Source organism: Tachyglossus aculeatus, chromosome 25 (assembly GCF_015852505.1).
Source record: "Tachyglossus aculeatus isolate mTacAcu1 chromosome 25, mTacAcu1.pri, whole genome shotgun sequence".
NCBI lineage: Eukaryota > Metazoa > Chordata > Mammalia > Monotremata > Tachyglossidae > Tachyglossus > Tachyglossus aculeatus.
Window position 1 is genome coordinate 20,260,587 of NC_052090.1, and position 19,170 is coordinate 20,279,756.

Genomic DNA, 19,170 nt, shown 5'->3' on the forward strand with positions numbered 1-19,170 from the left:
TGTGTGGACAGTAGGTTCTAAGTCCTGAACAGATAGTAGAGACTCTATTGGGTGCCGCGTTACAGAAATTGTGTTTGGCCACATTCAAGAAGCAATATTAGGATAAGCAGATAAGCAGGGCTGTCATGGTGACATTTTTGGGTTCCATTCAAATGAGCAATAAGTCTTTTGTCATGACTTTGTCCTTTCTTTTCCTTGCATACCAACAAGTCCTGTTTCTCTAAAGGCAGAAATTCCCCTCTAGGCTTAGCATAACCAATTATCTGATACTTGCATGACTTTGTGGCATTTTGCTGGGGTGGGGGGGGGGTGCTGGAAAGAAGGGCGGGGGAATGCAAAGTTCCCCAAGGAGTGGTGCCAAGTGTCATGTGACTCCCAGCCACTGTGTAAAGAAGAATTTCCAGCCGGTTGTCCAGCGTCCATCACAGGGTCAGGGTTTGTCCTGTGGCTGTGGGTGGGGGAAGTGTGCCCTTTCCACTGCTCAAGCTGGCCCCCTACAAGTCCCCCCTCCCCTATCTCTGGTTTTCTAGATCCTCTGCTTAAGAGATCAGGCTGTCCCAGGAGTAAAGGTACCAGAAAAGTGCAGATCCCTGGGTGGTGGGGAGCGGGAGGACACCACAGTACAGCTGAAAGTGTCACGTGGAGGGCAGGCTGCATAGTAATCAATTGCATTAATTGAGTGCTTACTGTGTGCAGAGCACTCTACTAAGTAATTGGGAGAGTACACTATAACAAGTTAACGGATACATTCCCTGCCCACATTGTGCTTACAGTCTAGAGGAAGCTTACAATCTAGAGGAACTTACAGTCTAGAGGAAGCTCAAAGCCTAGAGGAGCTTCCAGTCGAGAGGACTGCATATCGCCCCTTATCCCCTGGGCACTGACAGAAACTGCTTCACTCTTTCAGACCATTAGGGCAACCTGCTGGCTCAGCCTTGGAATCCATCAACCCAGTGGTGGCATTTATTGAGTGCTTTCAGTGTGCAGAACATCAAACGAAGTGCTGGGAAAAGAACACTGAAGCCTAAAAACATAGTCTCTGACCTCAGAGGACTTACAGCCCACTGGGGGAAGGCAGGTAGATTTGGTGGAAGCAGGAGGACACAAAGGATAGAGGAGGTAGTCACACACATATTCAGAATGAAGTTGCCGAATGAATAATTGAATGTGCAGTTGAATGTACCGTTATATGAAAGGACTGAGGGAGAAAGTAAGTGGTAAGAGGCGACAGTGGGGTGGGTGTGGTTTAGGGTGTGGAGAATGAAGCTGTGGAGGCTTCTCGGAGGAGGTGAGATTTTAGGTGCAGAGATTTGGGGTCTAGTGGGATTGAAGTGGGAGGGAGTTCCAGACTTGGGAAGTAGCTTGAGAAAGGAGTCAAAGACAGGAACCCCTGACTTCAAGCACAAGTCCGATCTTTGCCAGGAGCACCAGGTTTGGAAAGCAGAATGCCCAGGCCGCTTTATAGCTGGAATCCTTCTGCGGTTGAGAAGCAAAGATTATGAGATCACACCTCACCTCTCTGGTAGGGGGTGCCTCAACCCTGCGGCTCCAGAAGTATTTGGCTGAAATCTGCACTATTCTCCTTATATTAGCCTCCTCCCTCCGCTCTCTCCACTGCATTGATTGCAAGCAACCCGGGACACTTGCAAACACCTGTATTGGCTCTTGTCTTGAAGGAGCAAAAAGGGTTTTCAACATATCACCTTTGCACAGCACTCAGCCTGGCTGTTTACGTGAAGGGGCACAGACCAGGCTTCAACAGGTGAAGACGTGAAAGGTGAACCAGAAGAAATAAGTCAATCAATTATTGAGCACTGTACCAAATACCTGGGAGAGAACAGCATAACAGAGTTGGTAGACAAGTTCCTTGCCCATCTCAGCAGCTCAGGAAATGACATATATATTCCACTGATTTAGAATGGGTCAGGACCCAGCCATATCCAGATCCGTGGAATTTCTGGAGGAGAGGATCGGTATATGAGTTGGTCCTTAAACAAAGGGGTATTTGCATTATGTAGGCAGATTCTGGGTGTACTTGTGAATGTATGGATATTTAGATGGTGCTGAAGTGAGGTTTAGGGAGTAAGAGCAGGGCAGTTTAGAAATTAACTGGGGGTAGACTTCCTTGAGGAGATGTGATTTCAGAAGGGCTTTGAAGATGGGGAGAATTTGGGATGACCTAGCACATAAGCAAACAGAAAAAAAAATTAAAAATCAGTCACCTAGTGGCTAGAGCATGGGATTAATCATCAGGAGACAAGAGATCTAATCCTCAGAGCCTCAGAGATGCAGCATGAGTGGCTAAGTCTGAGATGCTGTTTGTCAGTGTGCTGATGTCAGAGTTTCTTCTCCTCAGCTCTGTCGCTTGCTTGCCCCTCCTCTGCCAGCAGTCGCTCCACTCCATGAGTGGCCAGACACTCTCCCCTTGGGACCTTGGGCTGAAACAGAACTTCACACTGAAAAACATAAGTGCCACGGGTGAGACCAGCTGCGAATGGACAGGACAACAATGGTCTTCCTTTGTCAATTCCTAGTGTTAGAGGGAGCCATTTTCCAAACCTTCAAGAAAACCACAGTGTCATAGATTTTGATGGAGATGAGAAAGTGCCCACAGTAGGAAGAGAGGATGTGTCTTGGGGGTTTGCTTTCCAGTCCTGTAGGCAGGTTTTTGGTCTCTGAGGTTTTTTCTCTTTTCCCTGGTTGTGTCTGGGGAAGATCTTGAGTGCATAACCCTGCTTTAGGGCCTAGAGGGAGCGGAAAGTGATATGTGCCTGAATCTATGGAGCGTGTCTCTATGCATGTAGTTTGGTTTTACATATTTGCCCAGGCTTTGGTGAGTATGTATGTTGGTTTCCGTGGATGCGGTGTCCACGTATCTGTGTTTGTCTTACTCTTTTTATGTGCGTACTCACAACTGAGAGTCTAGAAGGCCTAGGTTTTAGTCCTGACCCCACCAACTGCCTACTGTGTGAACTCTCTGGGCTTCAGTTCCCTCATCTGTAAAATGGGGATATAATGCTTGCTCTCCCTCTCTCCTAAACTGTAAACTGATGGAGACAGGAACTGTATCTGACCTGATTATCAAGTAGCTCACCCAGCACTTAGCACAATGCTTGGCACATGTTAAGCACAATAAATAACATTACTATTATTTATTCAAATGAATCGGCCCATCCATGTTTGCTTTACTTTATCCTGGGAAAGGGGGCCAGGAGGGGTCTGCTGCAGGGGCACTCAGTACAGTGCTCTGCATACTATAAGTGCTCAATAAATACCATTGATTGATTAATTGAGGGGCAAGAAGGAGTAACAGTAACTTGGCCATGCACAGGTGGTATTGAGTGCCATTAAGAGCAGAACACTCAACTAAGCGCTTAGAAGAATACACCAGAGGCATCAGACTCATTCTCCATCCACAGGGAGCTCACATTCTCTTGGGGAAGACAACCAGACTGTTGTCCTTGAGGAAGGATAAAGTGTTAGCAGTGTGATTATGACCGGATGGAGTTGCGGAATAACTCAAAATGAATAATTACAGGCATAGGTTTTGTTTGTTTTTTAAATGGTCGTTGTTAAGCATTTACTACGTGCCAGGCACTGTTCTAATTGCTGGGGTAGATACAAGATCATCAGATTGGACACAGTCCCTGTCCGACACTGGGCTCACAGTCTTAATCCCCATTTTACAGATGAGGTAACTAAAACATAGAGAAGTGAAACGACTTGTCCAAGGTCACACAGCACAAGTGACAGAGCTGGGATTATAACCCAGCTCCTTCCGACTCCAAGGTCTCTGCTCTATCCACTAGATCACTCTGCTTCTCTCCAGTTGACCCTACATATTTACATATGCTTGAAACAGTGGCAGCATAAATGGCAGAGCTCGTTACCTGTTGAGTTTTACTCAGAAAGCAGGTTTGGGGGCTTTCAGATGGTGGCTCTGAGGCTCAGGTCAGTTCTCCCACCTCCTCTATCCCGTGACTGTGGTGGTTAAGTAGTCCCCAGACTCTCCTAATCACTGTGGCCCGTGACCCATGGCCAGCGGTGGCCTCCAGGGGCCGAAGCCTCGGGGAACTCCAGTGGTCCTAGCTACTCTCGGATTCAGGGCTCTGTATTAGACAGGATCATGGATTTCTCCCAAGATTTCGAAGGAAAATTATAGATGCTGCTGGCAGAAACCTCGGTTGTACAAGTTGAACATAAGGTCATTCAGAAAGAACATCATGTGGAACAAATAGAACACTCATAAATGCCTCCAAGATTTTGGATTCTATCACCGTGATGTTAATTAGCGGGTTTGGCTGATGTGATCTCATTGTTGTGGAACTTCAATTAAGAGCATAATCCAGACGATGCCTACACGCGAAAAGGACTTCATATCCTTCCAGGTGACATTTACAGCAGTTCACGGGATTGTAAAAAGACAACACGAAAAATGTGTTTATCTGCATTTCTATTTCTATAGCTTACACCGCTGAGTGTCTTTAGAAAATAAAATATTACAGCACAATTAAATTATAACACATGGACACTAAGCTGAAGGGCCTTTTTGGAAGAAGATGAGTCTGGTGAGTTATTCAACACTATTCTCTGAGATCCCACAAAGAGGGAAAAATTGTCACTTCAGTGCATCTCTGAAAGAAATGGTCAGTACATCTATTAAATCTGCTTTTCGATTGGAAGGATGAGTGTGCCCCCAAATGAATATTATCCCACCAGAAAGTGTTGGTTAACTGAGGAGTATGAATTAAAATATGTTTTGGGCACCTATTCTGGATGTTTAATGACCACTATGCCTATATATTAACACATAGTAGTATTACTATTATAAAATACAGACTATATTATAAGGCTTAGGGAGACATACACATATAAAGGTCACTATACATACCGCAGCACTTAATACAGTGCCTGGTACATAGTAAGTGCATAACAAATACCATAATAATAATTATTATTATACTGAGTCTTCTAGACTGTGAGCCCACTGTTGGGTAGGGACTGTCTCTATATGTTGCCAACTTGTACTTCCCAAGCGCTTAGTATAGTGCTCTGCACACAGTAAGCACTCAATAAATACGATTGATTGATTGACTGATTGAGTGGAGCGCAATATCTTTCCATCAGTACGAACGGGACAGACTTCGAAGGAGGGAAGAGTGGATGGTTTGAAGAAGGGATGACTTGTTTTGCCTATGGCAGAGGGCAGTGCTAACAGTGAGCTGGTCCATCTTAAGTGGCGCATTGATACAGCAGCATTGAGAGCCACAGACTCAGGATGTAATGTAGTGGGTGAAGATGGGAATGAACAGGAGCAAGAGTTGAGAGACCAAGGGTAACATAGGATGGGGAGGGCAAGGATGTGGCCCAAGGAAGAGAGCAGGTTTGAAGGCAGATAGGTGGTTCCCAGAGATCCTGCAAGTAGACATGGCCAGGTTTGGGGAAACCATTCATTCAATGGTATTTATTGAGCACTCACTGTGTGCAGAGCACTGTAGTAAGTGTTCTTAGGGAGAGTACAATGCAACAATGAGCGGACATATTACCTGCCCACAATGAGCTTACAGTCTATAAAATCAACAGAATGGATAGAGTCTCCTGACTTGTGTGGCAGGTGAGTCTCCGGACAGCCATGAAGACATCAGAACCGACAACCTGCAGGGAGGAATTGAGGTCAGGGCTACTGGCTTGGCCGGTGCCACTTGCACCCGCTCTTCTGGGCAAGAGACGCAACAAGCATGTAAGAAGGCAGGGGCACAGCACGTTGGAATGGCATGCAAGAGTTTTGGGTGCAAAATCCAGATTTGGGCCAAATGCCACAGAAGGGTGCTGATGCTGTACTAAGCGCCATAGACCAGCCACCTTGGTATCCACTGCACCTATGTTCTGGATTCCAGCTGAGCCTGTCCACCAAGTGAGAAGACGGAGGTGGTTCTTTTGGTAGAATCCTTCACTACTGATGACACGGTTTCAGCAGGCTCTCCCCTGCTTCTGCAGGTTTCACCGTCCCTCCCCGACCTGTGGCGAGGTGTGGTTCAGACTTTGTGGGGTGGGGGAATAATAATAATAATAATTATGGCATGCATTAAGGCTTACTATGTGCAAGGCACTGTACTAAACGTTGAAGGGGAAGTAGTGACCAGAGGGACACACTGTGGAGCTTTCAGGTCCATCTTGATTGTATGAAGTCATGAAGCAGTGTGGCTCAGTGGAAAGAGCCCGGGCTTGGGAGTCAGAGGTCATGGGTTCAAATCCCAGCTCCGCCACTTGTCAGCTGTGTGACTTTGGGCAAGTCACTTCTCTGTGCCTCAGTTACCTCATCTGGAAAATGGGGATGAAGACGGTAAGCCCCCATGTGGGACAACCTGATCACCTTGTAACCTCTCCAGCACTTAGAACAGTGCTTTGCACATAGTAAGTGCTTAATAAATGCCATCATTATTATGAGAAGCAGCGTGGCTCAATGCAAAGAGCCCGGGCTTGGGAGTCAGAGGTCATAGGTTCTAATCCCGGCTCTGCCACTTGTCAGCTGTGTGACTTTGGTCAAGTCACTTGACTTCTCTGTGCCTCAGTTCCCTCATCTGTAAAATGGGGATGAAGACTGTGAGCCCCACGTAGGACAACCTGATCACTTGTATCCTCCTCAGCGCTTAGAATGGTGCTTTGCACATAGTAAGCGCTTAACAATTGCCATCATTATTATTATTATTATTTTGGTGTCCAAAATGGGACTGCATGAACTGCTGTTAGGTTGATTTGGCCAAAATGATCAAACATTCTTTGTATGAATAGTGTCAAAGGGGAAGAAATCTAGGAACTTCTGACATTCTTTTTTCTGTCCCTGTTTATTTTCTAACTCTAGGCTGCCTGGGAAAAGTCAGTTTCTGAAGTAGACTGGTCCCCTGTGCTTTGGAAGAACTCTTAACTGAATTAGACCTTATTTTCTTTAATATCAACAAGATTAAAGAAAAAATGAGAATGTAAAGGGTGTTAGGGAGAGCGCTTTTTCCTGCTTGAGTGGAGAAAGCTCCCTGGGCGATTAATTTATCAGCAAAAAGTCCACCTAGTTCAGCTGCTCACCTGCATGTGGAGAACTTATTTCTGCCACCTATTCTCCGCCCCTATAAATGTGCATTTATTCATTCGTACGGTCACTTACCTATTTGGATTATTCCAAAAAAAACATTAGGCCCCATTCTCCCGTTAGAATATAAACTCCTTGTGGGCAGGGAATGTGTCACTGCTCTGTTGTGTCTTTCCCAAGCATTTGGTATGGTGCTTTGTACACAGTGGGTACCCATTACAAACCATGACTGCTAGTGATAAACTTTCCAGATTATCCGCTGGTTGCAGTTTTAATCTCACATCTGAAGAGAAAGGGGAAGATGGGCACGAGAGATTCAAGGTTCTTGTGAATCACAGGACTGCTGGGCCCTGAAATCAATGACTGTCAGAGTTGTCCAAACCCCGAGCAATCTGCATGAATAATTGAAATGTCTGCCTTGTTAACGCACAGAAGTCGAGTTATCCATGCAGTCAGACACATTGTCAATTACCAGCTATTTACTGTGTTTTTGAAAACCACAGGCAGCAATTTACTGAAAAGATTAGACCGGTTACTCTACACGCATGGCGTTTCCTTGATTTAGACTGTCAGGCTGCCAAGCTGTTAGCTGACAACTGAAGTTTGGAACGAGCGGCCGGGTTTAGGGGAGAGGCCCCTTTCAGACTGAGCCCTGTCAGAATTGGACCTCTGAAAGGGCCCCTGGAGAACATATCATGTGCTGGAAAGGATGCGTGTGAACCTCGGCAATGGGGAAAACCGTCTGCTCCCCTTTAGATGTTCAGTCTGCTTTGGGCACTTGGGGTCACGGTGTGGCGAGAGAAAGAGATCTGAAGTGCACTTCTTGAAGGGCTCTGCAAAACTTTCCTTCTAAATGCATCTATCCTGAGCCAAAGCAGTAGGTGTAATCTTGGGCCTTCTGACTCAGGAGATTTTTTTGTTCCTGGGCCTTTCATAGAAGAGCTGATGATGCTTCTTTTTTTATGGTATTTGTTAAGCCCTTACTATGTGCCAGGCACTGTACTAAGCATTCAGGTAGATAAAAGATAATTGAGTTGGACACAGGTCCTGTCCTACTTAGGGTGCATAATCTTAATCCCTTTTTACAGGTGAAGTAACTGAGGCACAGAGAATTTAAGTGGTTGCCCAAGGTCACACAGCAGACAAGTGGCAAGGCCAGGATTAGAACTCAGGTCCTCTGACTCCTAGGTTCTTTCCACTAGGTCATGCTGCTTCTTCACCTCACCCAGTTTTTCATTTGTGTTTATTCTTTCTGTTCCCTCCACTTTGATGGCATTGTAAGTAGTTCCACTTACCTCCCCGCTCCCTCCCTACCTTCTTCCCGCCCTGCCCCTAGCTCTAATTTGAGTGAGAGAAAAGCTCTTTTCCCAGAAGAACCTTTGGTAAACAATAGTGGACTCTGAGAAACCCCCAAAACAGGGAAGCAACTGAGGAACAATCAGAGAATTGTCCCTTATTTGAGTTCAACAAACTTGGGTGTGGCAGGGGAGAGGGAGGCCTACAGGAAGGGGAGGATGGATGGGGGAGCCTACCATTTATAATTATGATTAGTAGCCCCCTGAATTCGAATCCAAGAAAAAGTGGAATTTCTCTTCAGAACAGGGCTCCCTAGAATTGAGTCTGGCCTCCTACCCTCCAGGCCTTAGGAACATGGGCAACCTTTAGACACTAGGTAGAAGTGCTGCTGTCTAATGGGCATAGAGGAGTCCTTTGGCTTGGACACTACTATCACTGAGAAGCTCTCGCATGCTGTTACTAAAGACTAATGTAAGACATAGCTATGGTGGATCTCACAACTGTGAGTCACTGCACTTACCCCCGGTCCCCAGATATGAGAAAGATCTGGTAAATTTGAGTCATGCACTATCTGTGAAAAATCTGACTTTCCATGTATTGTACTCTCCCATGTGCCTAATACAATGCTGTGCATGCAGTTAAGCGCCCAATAAATTCTATTGAACATTTGTGTGGAAGCATCACGTCACGGTGAAGCTCTGAGAGAGAAATAAGAGAGAACTCTGATCCACAACTTCCTCAGGATTGATTTTCTTGAATCCAGCCCCGCCTCCTGCCACCCTCCAAGCTTGATAAACTCTATAGAATCGGTCTGTTCTGGGTTGGTCTGGACTGTCATCATTTGATGGTTTGTTTCGAACTCCCCATTTTCCTTCCATTTTTCTCAAAGGAGACTTGAATGGACTGTTTCATAAATTACTTTTTTATCTCCCATCTCAACTTTCAAGGGCAAAAATGGAAAATGCTAGAATTTCATCTTTGAAGTCAGCAACTGAAGTGGGAAGTGAATAGAGATGAATATTGGGCCGTTTTTTGGTATTACCTAAGGTTTTTTCTTATATATAAATACAGAAAATCAATACCCTTCAAACTGCATGGGAATAAGCTGGGAAAGCTTAGTCTCCTTTTTAAGAGTGACCACGTTTGCTGCAAATTGGGTCAGCGGTTGAAATGATTTTCCTGTATAGGCCTCCAGCGTGAAAGCTATTGGATTATACATTATTGATCGGCTCACGTGATTCAAGCTTGATAATCCAGGTATCTCTCTGGAATGGCAGGAGGCAATATCTTTCAACCTTTCTGAAATAAACTCTACTCTCCAGCTACCCCAGGTCTCTAGTAAAGGTTGACCAAATGGAAACCTAAAGCTCCTTAATCCTTTTTGTAAGTGTCTGGCCCAGAAAATTCGTGGGTAATATAACTGGAAGAGACCCTCTGGGATCAGAGCTAAGACTACTGGGTGCCAAAAGCATTATCCCCCTTCTAGACTGTGAGCCCATTGTTGGGTAGGGACCGTCTCTATATGTTGCTGATTTGTACTTCCCAAGCATTTAGTACAGTGCTCTGCACCCAGTAAGCGCTCTGTAAATACGATTCAATAGATGAATTATCATTGGTGTATAAGAAACTCCTGGATTAGGGATTCTTGTTTGCTATAATTAGGTTTAAGGAATGGAGCTTTGTTGGAGACTGCAAGTCCATGCAAATCCCAGATTACAACCAATCCAAATGGTATAATAATAATAATTATTTTTATGGTATTTGTTAAGTGCTTACTATGTGTCAAACATTGTTCTAAGCACTGCGGAAGATACAAGCTAATCAGGTCGTCCCACATGGTGTTCATAGTCTTAAATCCCCATTTTTACAGGTGAGGCAACTGAAGCACAGAGAAGTAAAGTGGCTTGCCCAAGGTCACACAGCAGACAAGTGGCAGAGCTGGGATTAGAACCCATGTCCTCTGACTCCCAAGCCCAGGCTCTTTCCACTAAGCCATGCTGTTTCTCTACTAAGCCACGCTGCTTCTCTCCACCCAGAGGTGTAACTTTAATCAAATGATATTGTACCCCAGGTTATAGCCATCTCAGTCAGTTAACTGTATTTATTGAGCGCTTACTGTGTGCAGAGCACTATAATAAGCTCCCAGGAGAGTACAGCATAATATAGCATAACAATATGTAATGGACACATTCCCTGCCCACGAAGCGTACAGCCCAGGTATTCAGCCATTACTGTTTGACGCCTAGACAGTCCAGTCAATCATTTCAAGATACGAAAACAGATGAGGGTCTCTTCTCCATCAGCTAAGAGTTGGGGATTTAAAGAAAGTGGATGAATTTTCAAAAATGACTGAAAAAAAAAACCGTGAGAGATGGAGGAGTTCTGAGGTTTAAAAGAGGTGTTCAGAAAGAAGTGGCCTGCTGCAAAGGACATGAAGAAACCACAGATTGTGAGCCCCTGGAGGGACATGGTCCCTGTCTAATTCACACTTGTGTATGCTCTGCACACAGTAAGCGCTCAATAAATGCAACTGAATGAATGAATACTTTTTCCTGGCACTTAGTACAGTGCTAAATACCATTACTACTACAACAAGGCGGCTATTATTCAATCGAAGTTGGAGATAATCTTCACTAAAGTTGAAAGGCCGCTACCACAGTCAGCAGAAGAAGCTTCTATTTTTTCCAGCCTCTTGAGAAGATTTATAATCATGAAGCTCCTCATTTACTGAAGTGGGATGTTATGCTTTAAATAAGGTTAAACAATAGTTTAGTGATGCTTCATATAACAATATATAGTGCATGGAGGGATTTTATATTTCCAGAAGTTTTGGAAGAGATCCCAATTTATATCATGTAAGTCTATGGGAAAGATAAAGCCACATGTTTAGTAAACAAACTATATTGTATAATAGAGTATACCTTTACTGAAGTATGGAGGTGGGAATACAGAAAGGGCCAAGTTGAGCAGGAAATCCCTTAAGAATAAATGGGGAGAATAAATAAGGGAAGCGGGTGGCTGGGTTGGTATTCATTGTAATTTTGACTTACCTTTAGGACCCAATCATCATGTTGGGGATGGTGATGGAACAGAAACTAACCAATTAATTTTAAGTCTAAGGACCAGCTTACCTTACAATACAGCTGCTCATGATGTATTGTGTCCATATATCCATGATTTCAAGGAACACATCATGGCTCTCTTGTGGGTTTTGCCTGGAGTAGTAACAGGATTTATTGTGCACCTTCTTAGTTCTTCTAAGACTGTAAGTTCCTTGTGGTCAGAGAACATGTCTACCAACTCCGTTGTACTGTATTCTCCCAAGGGCATAGTCCAGTGCTCTACACTTAGTAAATCCTGAATAAATACCATTCACTTTACACTCCTAAAATGAATGAAGAACTGAAAGAACTTCCTGAAGTGAACCAATCGCAGGCAGGTTGGTAGGATAAGACAATTTCGCCTCTGTTCACTCACTCATCCCTAGCTGCACCTTCTTCCTGAAATGCCCCAGCTCCAATTTTACTAAATCCTCATTCAAGCAGCCCCTGACATCTCTCCTCTTCCAGGCAGTCTTCCTGAAGTAATTAGAAGAGAGAGTAGTGAATTCCACCTGGTACTACCCTGAATAAACATGTCATTCCCATGACGATGGTTTTCCCTCATCTCACCACAATCTGCCCCAAACCCTTTGTTTATTTATGTTCACACTTCATTATTTTTTAATTCAGTTTATGTACTTTCCCGTGGTTTGTTGAGTTGTCTGAATATCACTGAAGTCTCTCTGGGGCAGCATTGCCTGTCAGAAGGTTTCCAGGCATTAAGTTACTGGGTCTGTCATCCAGTTTACTCATCCCATGGCTAACACAGTGGCCACCCACAAGGAAAATCTGGAGAAAGCTTTGTCTGTGAAATTTCACCATGCATAAAGGAAGCAAAAGATGGTGAGGTAATGAGTATTTCTTCATGTGGGATTGGGATGTGGCAAGCATTTGTGTCTGACCCTGAGGCTCAAAGGAGGATGTCTGCTAATGAAAATATTTACAGATGGGATTAGACCTTTGAGATTTTTACTTAATATATGAATCACATTTATGGAAAGCCCTGTTTTATTTTTCCTGAAGTCTCTGCCAAGGCTGAGCGCTTTATTACAAATGGCCCTCCCTTCAGATGATACTGGCTGTTATTAGTCTGCATTAATAGAGCACTCAGACCTCTGAGGCATGCCTGGTTCTTTACAGAATGTAACAGTAATCATTGCCACACTCCTGCCAGGTAAGGGGAGAATAAATAAAATGGTGCAGAAGTGCCATAAGCAAAACGTTTACTTTAGAAATTGGACTTTTTGTCACCTATTTCATCGAGTAATAATTAGAAAACAATTTTCCAATATTTTTCATTTATCCTCCTCACTTTTCCAAGACCTCACCCCTCCTTCCTTTTCTGCCTCTCTCCCAGTCCCTTTTGTCCATGTCTCCCTCCTCTCTTTATTTTTTTCCTCTTGCTGACATTCCCTAAGTTTCTGGCTATTCTCTTTTTTTCTGCTCTCTTCTCTTCAGCAAGGAACTGGGAGCTCTAGAAGGAAAATGAACACAGTAGCAAAAGAAAGACAACTTCTCCCTCTTCCCATTGACATTTAAGCAAATTCTGCCCTGGTTTGGAATGTGCCATGTGTAAGACTGTCTTTCTTTAGTAGTAATAATAGTACTTTATTAAGCACTTCTGTGCAGATCACTGTAGTAAGCACTTTTTTTTGTTTAGGACATTACCCAACACATCTTGGGTTTATACTAAAGGGATTATATAATAGTACATTTGGTTACCCCATTCAGAGGAAATAAGATCTTGGTAAGGAAATGAGGGATTGGGAAGGGGGTAAAAGGGCTGAAATGAAGTCATGCTGCATTAAATATAAGACAATCCGCAATGGCCTTTTAGTAACGTAAAATTTTGGGAGAAGGAATTGCATCTTTTTGCTCGACTGTACTCTCCCAAGCGCTTAGTACAAGGCCCGCACACAGTAGGTGCCCACTAGGTAATATCGATAGATTGCTTAGCCGGCACCCATGGTTAACCCTGTGAGCAACAGCACTGATATGGAAGATGACAAAATTGCTTTTTAAAGTAGGAAACAAGCCCTGACATCAGTTTGTGAAAGGACTGTCCGTCAGCCAGTCAATCGTATTTATTGAACACTTATTGTGTGCAGAGCACTGTACTAAGGTCTTGGGAGAGTACAGTATAACGGTATAACAGATACATCCCCTGTCAAACCGAAGCTAGGGTTGACTGGGTTGTCTGCCAATTGATTGTTCTACATCAGGCTGCATCTGATGGCTTGTGAGTGGTGAAAATCCAAGGACCGGTCCCATGCTTAGAATCATCTGGTCCATGCCAAGGAAGTTAGTGAGAAGTGTTGGAGCAGCAGTAGTCTTTATTGAGCTCTCATTGGATGTCACGCACCATGTAAAGCCTTCGAGATAGTGCATCCCCAAAACCACTCTGTTCTTGGCTCACAGGAGTTTGTGGAATGGCCCGAACTCTTAGGTGGAGGGGTTAAGGAAGAGAACTTAATGGAAAGGAAGGCCACACTCACTAATAATAATAATAATAATAGTTGTGTCATTAGTTAAACGCTTGCTATGTGCCAGAGAAACGGCATGGCATAGTGGAAAGAGCACTAGCACTGGGTTCTAATGCTGCTCTGCCAATAGCTTGCTGTGTGACCTTGGACAAGTCACTTAACTTCTCTGTGCCTCAGCTCCTCAACTGCAAAATAGGGATTAAATACCTGTTCTTCCTCCTACTTAGGCTGTGAGAAAACTGAGGCACAGAGAAGCCAAGTGACTTTCCCAAGGTCGCATAGCAAGCAATTGACAGAGTCAGGGTTAGAACCCAGGTCCTCTGACTCCAAGACCCTTACTCTTTCTGTTTGACCTTGCTGTTAGAGTTGAGTGATAGCTGGTGAGGAGACAGGAGAGTCAGTTGCTGAGGAGAGGACACAGAGATATTGTCTCATGGCCACGGGCTCCATCCTTGACCCTGGGTAGCCATCTGACAATGTGAGAGATAGATATGGCATTGACAACTGGGGGACCGGTTGAGAGAGTGTGGTTGGCTCAGATCAAACCCTCAGCACCCCTGGAAGAATGATCCGGGCTTCTGTGTAGCTGAAACGCAAATATGTCCATCCCAATAATGGACCTGAGGCTGTGGGTGACCTGGGGCATTGGTAGTGGTTCTGCTCATGCTAGTTGAACTTCCACTAGGTGACATAGGCTCCACTAAGCCCTTGGGAAGTAAAAAATAAAGAATTGATGAGTTGCCTGATGTCACGTGCTTACCCTCCGACCAGTGTGGTGTTGGGGCCTGGTCAGTCTCTGCCTTGTGGAATGGGTTGCCAATCGAGGCTAGATGTTTTTATCCTCCCTTACCCACACAGGGAGGAACTCCTTGACAGTCGTCCGATGCCCAAAGACAAATAGATGTAATGAATTAGGTACTTGGTGAAAATCGCCTGGCTGGCAGGACCGCATGCTTCTAGTGAGGGATTGTCTTCTGCTGGGCTCCTAAGTGTTTTATCGAGTCTGCCCTTGAGTACTTGTGACTAGCAGTATCTCAAAGTCGTTTCCTGGCAAATTACTCCATTGTCAAATCCATTTTGCCATTACAGGTTCCTTTCCTACTAATGTATAAACTAAATGTTCCTTTTTCAGGTTGTTAGCAGTGATTCCTGGTTATGGGGTCCTTCATCACATTAAGTGAGGCCTTCCCCCTTTTTGTGTGTTTTTCCCCTCTCAAATATTAATACGTGGCTCTCCTTTCCTCTCAGGATCACTTTGTCTCCACACTTTACACATCACATTTCTTTCACCTCACTCTTTAGGTCGCGCCCTTAATCATTTTTATCGGCTGAGGTTGGGTTCTCATTTATCAGGTCTTCGTTTCTGTGCAGAAGGTGTTTGTCGGTTTTAGTGTCGGTGATTTCAGGCTGCGGCTCGCGGATGAACGTTACATTCCTCTCTGAACCGTATCTCGGAGCCACCGGAGACAGTCGGTTAATTCGAGGCTGTGTTGCTGTGATGTTTCTCTCCCCGTTTTTAATTGACCTCTACAGCTTTCTTGTCCCACGTTGTGTTCAAATATCTCCTCTGGGTGGGATGTGCTTTTGTACAGTCGGCCATATGAGGTTTTCATCATTCCTGAATGAGACAGCAGAAGTCGACGGGGCTCCGCCACCAGAACTTGCTCCTTCCCTCCCTGTGCCCGCCTCCCTCCGATAACTCCCTGGGACAGTTTTTCTCACAGTATGTGAGGTGGAGGACCGTGCCTTGCTTTCTTCTCTAGCCATCGGTCCCTTGCTCATGCCCTCTCTCTTACCTGGAGCTTCCTCCCCCTTTCACACCCCAAAGACTACTACTCTCCCCATCTTCAAACCCCTACTAAAATCATGTCTCCTCCAGAAAGCCCTCCCTGACAAATTTCTCACCTCCCTAACCTGTTTTCCCTCCATACTTCCTCACCTATCCACTCAAGTCCTCTCTTCTAAGCACCCCACTGTCCTATACCTACAACCCTTATGCTTATACTTGGTTATAGTGTATTGTAATGCCTTATCCCCTCTAGTGAAATCATTTCTCCTCCAAGAAGCCTTCCCTGAGGTTATTTGCCCTCCTTTCTGCAATCCCTTAAGCACTTGGACACTTCCCTGACCCTTATGTATATATCCTCATTCTCTGACACTGTTTCTATCTATAATTTCTTTTAATGTCCCTCTCTCTCCCCGTGTTCCCCTGATTAGAAGATCCTTGAGGGGTGGGATCATGTCTACTTACCTATTGTACTTTCCCAAGCACTTAGCTCTGCTCAGAGTAGGAGCTCAGTAAATTCCATTGATTGATGGATTGAGGGAGAAGTTCAGAGTGGAATGGAGTGACAAGATGGCTGGCGGAGGGGCACCCATTTTGCCATTCTTCTCTGATGGATATCAGTGGAGGCTTGGCCACCTGAAGAAAGTGAAGGTAAAGAGGGATGTAAGAAAATGTAGAAGTGACCATCTCTGGAACACTTGTCCCTAACAAACCCCATGGTTGGAAGATTTAAATCATGTGAGACAGAGACTCCATCCTGCCTGCTTATCTGCCCTGTGACTTTGGGCTAGTCACTTCACTTCTCTATCCTCAGTTTCTTCATCTGTAAAATGAGGTTGAAATCCTACTTCCTCCTACTTCGACTGTGGGACAGGGACTATGTCCAACCTGCTACCCCAGAACTTAGAACAGTGGTTGGCACACAGTAGATATCCCTTCCCTTTAGGAGCTTTCAGTCTAGTGGGTGAGGCAAACACTGAAATAAATTACAGATAGGAAGGAGCAATAGGGTATATGAGGTGGATAGAAGTGATTCCTGCAGATGTGCCAATCAAGCTCTAGGAGGATGTTGAATTTTCTCTCCTCTTATATCAGTCAGTAGTACTTTTTGAATGCTTACTGTAGGCAGAACACTGTACTAAGCACTTGAGAGAGTACAATACAAATCCCCCTCTTGACTGCGAGCTCATTATGGGTAGGAAATGTGTCTGTTGTTGTACTCTCCCAAGTGCTCAGTGCAGTATTTTGCACACAGTAAGCACTCGATAAATACGGTTGAATGAATGAATGAAATGCCATATATATTGCATTTATATCATTTAATCTGTAAATGTTGTAAATATTTCTCACCTCCTCTACCTCCAGAACCCAGCAGTTCTTAATCAGGGTCATTTGCTGAACCCTAAATTCTCACGGGATGTGAGAGAGAAGCAGGGGATTAGAGCCACAGATCTCATAACAGCTCATAAAGAAGCAGAGAACGGGAACTCTGGGAGCAAAATTCGGCCTAGAATCCTTCCGTCTGGGTAAATACAGCTGATGTGACAGGGAATGATGTGGTGTAAGGTGTAAAACAGGCATCAGGAGTGGGATTTGACCTAATTAGTGTTGGTGACCGAGTTGCTCATAAAAAAGCCACCCTCTCCGGTTATGTTCTGGTGATGGTTCAGTTCTCAAAGGCTAATGGGTGTCCTGACCTTAAAGAGAAGAATAACGAAGCTCGAGTCCTGGGTGTACTTGGAGGGCCAAAAAAGTGTGCTCCATCCCTGCTTGTCTCTGGCCTATCCACAATGCCGCACCAGTGATATGCTTTTTCTGTATTGAACCAATTTGCAGTGGATTGGAGATTAATTGCGTACTATGTGGTTAGTGCCAGGGGAAATACAAAATGATCAGATGAGATACAGTCCCTGTCCCACATGGAACTCCCAGTCTGAGAGAGAGGGAGAGCATTTGTATTCTCCCCATTTTGCAGATGAGGGAACTGAGGCCCAGACAAGTAAAATGGCTTGCCCAAGGTCACATAGCAGACAAGTAGCAGAGCAGGGATTAGAACCCAGCTCCTTTGGATTTCCAGACCCGGACTCTATCTATTAGATCATATCGCTTCTCGACTGTGAGCTGTCCAGGGTGGGTCCAGCTCCGAAGGACTCTTCCCAACTGCCCAGAGTTGGAGCCAATCATGGAACAGGTCTGAGCCACAGGAGTTTCCATTCCTAAAAGAACAGAGCAGCATGGCTTAGTGGAAAGTGCCTGGGCTTGGGAGTCAGAGGTTGTGGGTTCTAATCCCGGCTCCACCACTTATCAGCTGTGTGACTTTGGGCAAGTCACTTAACTTCTCTGTGCCTCAGTTACCTCATCTGTAAAATGGGGATTAAGACTGAGCTGCACGTGGGACAACCTCATTACCTTGTATCTAACCCACTGCTTAGAACGGTGCTTGGCACATAGTAAGTGCTTAACAAATACCATTATTATTATTATTAAAGTCTTTCCACCTCCATCACACACTCCTGCCTCACCCAAACAATGACAATAAAATTGGTATTTGTTAGTGGCTGGCTATCTGCCAAGGACCATGGCATAGTGAAGTAACATGGTCTAGTGGAGAAGTAGCATGACCTAGTGGCAAGAACCTGGGCTTGGGAGTCAGAAGACATGGGTTCTAATCCTGGCTCCTGCATTTATCTGCTGTGTGACCTCGGGCAAGTCACTTCACTTCTCTGTGCCTCACTTACCTGAACTGTAAAAATGGGGATTAAGACTGTGAACCCCATGTGGGGCAACATGATTATCTTGTATCTACCCCAGCACTTAGAACAGTGCTTGGCACATGATAAGTGCTTAACAAATACCCTTGTTATTATTATAGTAAGCACTGTGGTGAATACAGTGCAATCAGATCGGACACTCTGTGTTCAGGGCTCACAGTCAAAGCAGGAGAGAGAACAGGTATTTAATCCCAGTTTTACAAATGTAGAAATTGAGGCCCAGAGAAAAGTCGGGTGACTTGCCCAAGGTCACACAGCAGGCCAAGGACAGAACTGGGATTGGAACCCCAGTGTCCTGAATCCCAGTCCTGTGTTTTTTGTTTGTTTGTTTTTCTTTAGGCCACATAGCTTCTCTCAAGGACCCGTACCAGGAATTTCCAGGAATTCCTGGGCCAGCCAACCCTGGTTGCCAGGGGAGTCAGAGTTGGTGACCCTGTTGGGCGTCATCCTTAGACGAGACCCTAATTCTCTGCCAGGCACAGGCAAGCGTAGGTGCTGTGACCACAGTGTCCCTGTACCTTCTCTTCTTCCTCATCTTTTAGGCCCCACCTTCGAAACCCTGAAGAAGCTGGTGGGGACAACCATCTGAAACAGCAAGTTTTCACATCCTGATCAGGAATCTGGCTCTTTTGGCCTGAGCCAAAGGGCA

The 19,170-nt window shown here is 44.9% G+C and overlaps 1 protein-coding gene across 1 annotated transcript in view; it reads left to right on the forward strand.

Annotated features, from left to right (window-relative positions):
• Window positions 1-19,170, forward strand: part of NKAIN3 (sodium/potassium transporting ATPase interacting 3) — a 293,652-nt gene that overhangs the window by 180,721 nt on the left and 93,761 nt on the right. The window lies entirely within an intron of this gene.